The sequence below is a fragment of the Tursiops truncatus genome, chromosome 4, assembly GCF_011762595.2.
Source record: "Tursiops truncatus isolate mTurTru1 chromosome 4, mTurTru1.mat.Y, whole genome shotgun sequence".
Lineage (NCBI taxonomy): Eukaryota > Metazoa > Chordata > Mammalia > Artiodactyla > Delphinidae > Tursiops > Tursiops truncatus.
In genome coordinates this window covers 131,666,522-131,674,703 of record NC_047037.1, presented here as the reverse complement: position 1 = coordinate 131,674,703, position 8,182 = coordinate 131,666,522, and the positions used below count along the sequence as shown (strand labels likewise).

The 8,182-nt window shown below is 41.8% G+C and overlaps 1 pseudogene; it reads right to left on the bottom strand.

The window, feature by feature from the left end:
• Positions 1-1,488: 1,488 nt before the first annotated feature.
• On the bottom strand, positions 1,489-3,570 carry LOC101319708 (elongation factor 1-alpha 1-like; annotated as a pseudogene).
• Between the last annotated feature and the right edge of the window lie 4,612 nt (positions 3,571-8,182).

Below are 8,182 nucleotides of genomic sequence, written 5' to 3'. Positions count from 1 at the left end.
AAGTTATGAACTACCTTGAGTTCATGGTTTGCAATAGATGTCAGGAATTGCTGTATTTCCCTCAACTTATAAAAACCTTCCAATATGTGAGTTTCTTGCGGTACTCTGGGCAGTTTGGTGCCCAGTTTGGGAACTGCAAATCTAGACAATCCAAATATTATGAAGACCTTACTTTGTCAACAAGAACTGCATAAACTGTGTCTGGCTGACTCTCCAACTGACCTCATTTTTACCACTCTGGCCCTCCCTCCCTTGCAGACACAATGGCCCTTTTGCTGTTTCCTGAACTCTCTGATTACCTTGCTACCTCAGTGCCTTTGCATTTAAAATATATATATATATTTATTTATTTATTTGGTTGCGTTGGGTCATGCGTTGTGGCATGCGGTTCTTTTCGTTGCAGCACGTGGGCATCTCTCTAGTTGTGGCGCACAGGCTCCAGAGAGCCTGGGCTCAGTAGTTGCGGCTCGGGCTTAGTTGCCCTGTGGCACGTGGGATCTTTGGGATCTTAGTTACACAACCAGGGATCGAACCCTTGTCCTCTGCATTGGAAGGGGTATTCTTAACCACTGGACCACCAGGGAAGTCCCCTCAGTGCCTCTGCATTTGCTGTAGCTCCTACTTGGAATGCTCTTCCCCCATAGTTTGCCGCCCTCACTCATTCAAGGCTGTCCGCTGGTCCCTGTGTACACCAGTCACCATCCCCCCACCCCAAGGCTTTATTCATCTCCAGAACGCTCAAGTTGACCTGCCTAGCATTCTGCACTTTCGGGGGTGATTTGCCCCACACAAAACCTCTTTGAAAATATAACTACATTTGGAATTAGTGGTCCAGGATTACTTCAATAGCAGCAAAGTAAAATTGCAGTGTTGATGTAGTGAAAATGTTAACAAACACCAAAACAAGTAAACTGAAGAATAAAGACTAAAGATGGTAAAGGAAATAATGAAAATGCACAGAACTGTCATAATTTAAACTAGCAAAGCCAGGAATACTCTACGGTGGCAGTGGTACTTGGCTGCGGAGACCTCTGAATCCAAACTGTTCCTGGATGGGTGAAGAAACACCTCCCCCTCCGGAGGAAGGAACTGCGAAGTCTCACTGCCAAGAGGCTTGCACTCCAGGCTGGGAGAGATTTGTGCATGAGCTTTGCAATGTACCACACCATCTCTTTCCCATTGATCTTTGGTGCCATCGTTTTTGGGGTTTTTTTTGTTCTTTTTCTCATTAAACTTTGTTTTAAGGGGTCTCAAAATTCTGTGCCAGATTTTTGGTCAAGTTGTTTCCATTAAAAAGTACTGATTTTAAAAACTAATAACTTAAAACTGACACACACACACATGCGCATGTGCCATTCATTCTCTTTCCGTCTGAAGGTTTTTATGATACACTGATACTAGTAACCAGTTTAAATGGCCAATTGAGACAAACAGGGCTGAGATCATTCTCTTACCACCGGTTAAGATGGGGGTGGCAGGTATTGGGGATCATATTAATTTAGCCTTCTGAGCTTTCTGGGCAGACTTGGTGACCTTGCTAGCTCCAGCAGCCTTCTTGGTCACTGTTTTGATGACATCCATAGCAACTGTGTGTCTCATGTCACGAACAGTCAACGACCCAAAGGGGGATCAGAGAAGCTCTCAACACACATGGGCTTACAGGAGCCGTATCAACCATGGCAGCCTCATAAGATTTCAAGAATCTGGGGCCATCTTCTGGCTTCTCAGAACGGCAATCAACCTCCTTCAGCTCAGCAAATTTGCAAACAATGTGAGCCGGGTGACAGTCCCACACAGGTGCATAGCCAGCACCGATTTGGCCTGGATAGTTTAGGACAGTCCGAAGTCAGCTGCTTCCATTGGTGGGTCATTTTTGCTGACACCACCCACATTGCCATGGTGAGTATCTTTGACAGACACCTCTTCGATGTTGAAGCCCACAGAATCCCCCGGAAGAGCTTCATCAGAGCTCCATGGTGCATTTCATCAGACTTGGCTTCAACTATAACGTTGACTGGAGCCCATGTGACCACCATGCTGGGTTTGAGAACACCCGGCTCCACAGGGACAGTATCAATTCCGTCAATTTTGTAGATGTTCTGGAGGGACAGACAGATGAGTTTGTCAGTTGGATGAGTTGGTGGCAGAATACAATCCAGAGCTTCAGGCGGTGTGGTTCCACTGGCATTGCCTTTGTGTGTGTGTGTGTGTGTGTGTGTGTGTGTGTGTGTGCGGTACGCGGACCTCTCACTGCTGTGGCCTCTCCCGTTGCAGAGCACAGGCTCCGGACGTGCAGGCTCAGCAGCCATGGCTCACGGGCCCAGCCGCTCCGCGGCATGTGGGATCTTCCCGGACCGGGGCACGAACCCGTGTCCCCTGCATCGGCAGATGGACTCTCAACCACTGCGCCACCAGGGAAGTGCTGGGCATTGCCTTCTTTATGGATGACCTTCCATGGCTCCAGCATGTTGTCACCATTCCAACCAGAAATGGCAAAAATGCTACTGTGTCAGTGTTATAGCCAATTTTCTTAATGTAGGTCCTGACTTCCTGAATGATTTCCTTGTATCTCTTTCCGGTTGTAGGAATCCCTCTTGTTAACACCAACAATTAATTGCTTCACACCCAGTGTGTAAGCCAGAAGGGCACACTCATGGGTCTGCTTGTTCTTGGAACACTTGCTGCAAATTCACCAACACCACTGGCAACAATCAAGACAGCACAGGGCTTCCCTGGTGGCGCAGTGGTTGACAGTCCGCCTGCCGATGCAGGGGACACGGGTTCGTGCCCCAGTCCGGGAAGATCCCACATGCCGTGGAGCAGCTGGGCCCATGAGCCATGGCCGCTGAGCCTGCGCGTCCAGAGCCTATGCTCCACAGCGGGAGAGGCCACAGCAGTGAGAGGCCTGCGTACCAGAAAAAAAAAACAAAAACAAAAACAGCACAGTCTGGCTGAGAAGTGCCTGTGATCATGTTTTTGATAAAGTCTCTGTGTCCTCTGGCATCAATGATGGTCACATAATACTTGGTGATCTTGAATTTCCACAGGGAGATATTGATGGTGATACAACATATCAATGGTGATGCCACACTTACGTTCATCTTTCACTTTGTCCAAGACCCAGGCATCCTTGAATGAGCCCCTTCCCATCTCAGCAGCTTCCTTCTCAAATTTTTCGATGTTTTTTTTGTCAGTTCCACCATATTCGTAGATCAGATGGCCATTAATGGTAGACTTGCTTGAATCTAAGTGTCCAGTGATGACAACGTTGATATGAGTCTTTTCCTTTCCTATTTTGGCTTAGATTCAGCCGTGGGTTTCATGACAGCTGTGTTCTGGTGGAAAACCCGTTGTGAAAAACGTAGTGCTACCTTTATCATATATCAAGCTCCTGTATATGCAAAGGTCTTTGTTTTCTTTTGAATAAAGTTTTAATTTTGGAATAATGCTAGATTTGCAGAAAAGTTGAAAAGAGGAATTCCATAACCCTCATCCAGTTTCATCTAATATCCATATTTTTCATGCTTATTTGGTACTTTTGTTAAAAGTAAGAAACCAACTTTGGTACATTGCTGTTAACTGAACTCCAGACTTTATTCGTATTTTACCAACTTTTCCCCTAGTGTCCTTCTCCTGTCCCAGGATGGAGTCCAGGGCATCACAGTGCATTTAGTTGCCATGTCTCCCCAGTCTCATCTGATCTTTGACAGTTTCCCAGTGTTTCCTTGTTTTTCATGATCTTGACAGTTTTAAAGGGTACAGGTGATGTATTTTTTAGACTCCCTCAATTTAGATTTGTCTGATGTCTTTCACATGATTGGGCTGGGGTTATGGGTTTGGGGAAGGATGCTATAGACGTGAAATGCCCTTCTCATCACATCATGTCAAGGGTACCTGATAGCAACAGCACTTACCACTGGTGATGTTAACCTTGATCACTTGGTTAAGGTAGTGTTTGTCATGTTTCTCCACTATAAAGTTACAGTTTTTCCTTTTCCATACTCTAATCTTTGGAAGTTGGTCACTAAGCCTACACTGGAGGAGGTGGGGAGAGAGAGTATGAACTAAGCTCCATCTCTTGGAGCAGGAAGTAACTACATATATTACTTGGATTACTTTTTTTTTTTTTGCGGTACGCGGGCCCCTCACCGCCGCGGCCCCTCCCGCCGCGGAGCACAGGCCCCGGACGCGCAGGCCCAGCGGCCACAGCTCACGGGCGCAGCCGCTCCGCGGCACGTGGGATCCCCCCGGACCGGGGCACGAACCCGCGTCCCCCGCATCGGCAGGCGGACTCCCAACCACTGCACCACCAAGGAAGCCCTGGATTACTTTTGTAAGAAGATTTGTAAGGAACCTTACCTTGTAAGAAAGGTCTTCTCCCCATTTATTTATTTATACAATCATTTAATAATCTGTATAGGCATGTACATTTATTTTATACCTGGGATTATAATCCAATAGTATGTTAATTATTTTGTCACTCAAATTGTCCCATTGGGAATTATTTCAAGTTGGTTCCTGTGTCCCTTTGACATATCCTCCATTTTGGGGGAAACATGTCTTACTTTCTGGTACTACAAGATGCTCAGGGCTTGTTTAATGTGTGCTCTGTCCCAGCCTTAGAATTTGCCATTTCTCCAAAGTGTCCTGGTTCCTTTTATTCGGTAATGGTATTAGAAATCAAGATGTGGGCACTGGTTGTGCTCATTGCTACTGGGGTGTCACTGCTTCTAGGTTCTGTCAGTGAAAAGAGCTAGGAAATATATGCATGTGTACAAACCCAGGTATAATACATATCTATACTTATTTCTGTATCAATCTATCTCTGTTTATATTAAGTTAAATATGAGATCATAGTGATATCTCCAACTCTTATCAGCCCCACAGGGTTCATTCTAGCCTTACCTTGTTGTTTAGTAACTGCCCTCTTCAACAGTGAGAAACCTGACCCCCGTCATTTTCCAACCATTTGCTTATTCGTTTAACTCCAGGATGCATAAAAGCAGTTTCAGAGTTGTTAACCTATACCTCCATGACACAGGTCTGTTTTTGAGTCTATATTCTGTTACGCCAGTCTCTTTGTCTATATTTTTTTACCACTACCATTCTAATTTGACTATTATAATTTTAAGATATGTCTTCATGCATGATAAGGAAGTATTTTGGACTCAGCTACTCATAGGCCTTTATTTTTCCACACAAATTTATCATGATTTTTTTGAGTTTCTTAATTTTGACTGGAATGGCAATAATTTGTTTTATAGCTTAATTTAGGAAGAATTAACTAACAAATGTACACTGTGAAGACATTCTTCCATGAACATTTTATTGTCTGTTTAGTCAGATCTTCTTTTACAATTTTCTCCTTAAAGATGTTGTGCAGTCATTTTAGTTTAATTCTGAAATAATTTACAGGTTTTTTTCCTTTGTGATGGTGTCTTGTTTCCTGCTACATTTTTAAATTAGTTATTGCTAGTGTAGCGGTAATGATACCAATTTTGGTAACTTGATCCTATATCTGACAACCTGGCTAAACTTTTATTTAGTTTGTATTTCTGTTGAATTTTATAAGTAGATGACAGTTTTGTCTGTTCTAATTCTTCCATATCTTGTTTCTTTGTCTTACCTTATTTCATTAACCAGGACCTCTAGTAACAGAGAGCAGCAGAGTGTGAATTCATCTGTGTCTTTCCTATTGTTCCCAGTCATAATTCAAATGCATCTAAAATCTTTCCATTATGTAAAATGGTGACTGTAGGTTTTAGGTACATATAATCTTTATTAAGTTAAAGAAGTTCCTTCTATTCCTAGTTTTATATGAATTTAAAAAATCATGACTAGGTATTTTTTCAAATGCGTTTTTCCATCTATTGAGATAATTTATTTTTCTCCTTTAATCCGTTAATGTGGTGTATTACATAGACATGACATCAAACCATCCTTGTATTTTGTGTCTTTTTTTTTTAAGTGCAGTGTTGGATTAGGTTAGTTAATATTTTCTTTACACACATCTATGTCCATAAGTGAAATAAGCCCATCATTTTCTTACTTTGTATTATCTATGGTTAGTTTTCTGTTTAAGGTTAGATTAGCCTCATAAAAGATGTTGGGAATCTTTCCTTCTTTTTTGTTTTATGAAGCAAACTGAATAAAGTAGGGATTATCTGTTTCTTAAAAGATTGCAAGAACTTACCCGAAAATCACCTGTACCTTGGGAAAGGTTTGTTATCATAACATTTTATTTAACAATTATTGGTCTATCCAAATTTTCTAGTGTTTTTTTGTGTCAGTTTTGGGATTCTTATCCTTTTCCAGAAGGGTAATTTGTTAACTTCTTGGAGTTTTGAAAGTTTTTGTGAATAGTTGTTTCTAAATACATTTAAATATTTACTATTAGAAACCTATGTTTGTATACTGTTTACCCCCTTTATTCCTGTGTCTTGTTGTTCTGCAGTTTTTCTTTTTCCTTCCTCATTTATCTTGCCACAGGTTTGTTTACTTAATCTAAAAAACAATCAGCTTTTGGTTTGTGAATATTCTTTATTGTTTTTCTCAATTTCTTTATAACTGGTTTCTCTCCTTATCTTTGCTACTTTTTTCTTCTTACTTCTTTGGGTTGATTCTATTGTACATTTCCAATTTCTTGATTTGAATATGTATTATCAGTTCATTTGTTTTCAACCTTTCTTGCTTTCTGATAAATGTACTTAAAGCTATAAATTTTCCTCTAAGACCTGTGTCCCACAGACTAAGCAATGTAAAGTGTTCATTTTATTGCATTCCAAGTCTTTCATAATTTCCCTAATGCTGCCCAAGGATTACTTAGAAGTTTTGTTTTTGTTTTTGTTTTCCCTCTCCCAGGCTTATGGGATTTTTTTTTTTAATTACATGACTTTTTTTTTTTTTTTTGGCTGTGTTGGGTTTTCACTGCTGCACACGGGCTTTCTCTAGTTGTGGCGAGCCCGGGGGTTACTCTTCGTTGCGGTGCGCGAGCGTCTCATTGCGGTGGCTTCTCTTGATGTGGAGCACAGGCTCTAGGTGCAAGGGCTTCAGTAGTTGTGGCACATGGGTTTAGTAGTTGTGGCTCGTGGGCTCTAGAGTGCAGGCTCAGTAGTTGTGGTGCATGGGCTTAGTTGCTCTGCAGCATGTGGGATCTTCCCAGACCAGGGCTTGAAACTGTGTCCCCCGCATTGGCAGGTGGATTCTTAACCACTGCGCCACCAGGGAAGCCCCTTATGGGATTTTTAAAAACCTATCCTCTTATTATCAAGTCAAATTTTATTGCCTGATGGTCAGAGAACGTGGTCTGTACGATGTTGATTTTTTTTTTTTTGAAATTTATTAGGGCCTCCTTTGTGGCCTAGGAGGTAGTCAATTTTTATGACTGTTCCCTGTTATTTAAGAAGAACATGTATTCTGTTTGTGTGTATAAAGTTCTCATACCAGGTATTAGTTTGAATACATTGTTATTTAAATGTTCTATATTTTCTCGTATTTCTGTCCAATGACTAAGATGTTAGACCAGTTTTCACAATAGCTTTGAAATTTATCGTTGATATTTTAGTCTCTTAATTGGGTATGGATTTTGCTACATTTCACTTTTCAAAGATTAGGACCATCAACTCAAGAACCTAGTATTTTTGAGCAGTCTGATCTGAAACCCTGGTCATCAACACAATACGTATTTATTGTGGCTATGACTCTTATGGGAATTGTCCTAGTAGGATGAGTGCGTACTTCCTGAATGGATTTGAAAGTATATTTTTAAACACGAGGGCATACCCCCCCCCCAACTATAAAATACGGGATAATGGCTGGAATTCACAGGCAGATTCACGCAGAATGTTCAGAAGCTCTTAGCCTCCTGGCCCATGACCTGCCTGTTCGTACCCCAGCTCCCGCCCCCATTCAATGTCACAGTGACTAAAATGCAACTACTAGAAATTCACTGGGGGAGTTGTGATCTCCAAATGCCCTCTTTTAAAGTGTAAAAATATTCATGGGTTGGCTGCAAGTTGATATTATTCTCCAACACCTTATGGTAAATTCACCAAATTTCTCTATCTTCTGATAGCTAGCTAAAAACAGCTTTCGTAAGGAAACAGGTTAAGGAGAAAGTGTGGGGAAGAAGGGGGACTTAGCATAGGGAGGGAGGCAGAAAAATGAATAATTCTGGAGGAAG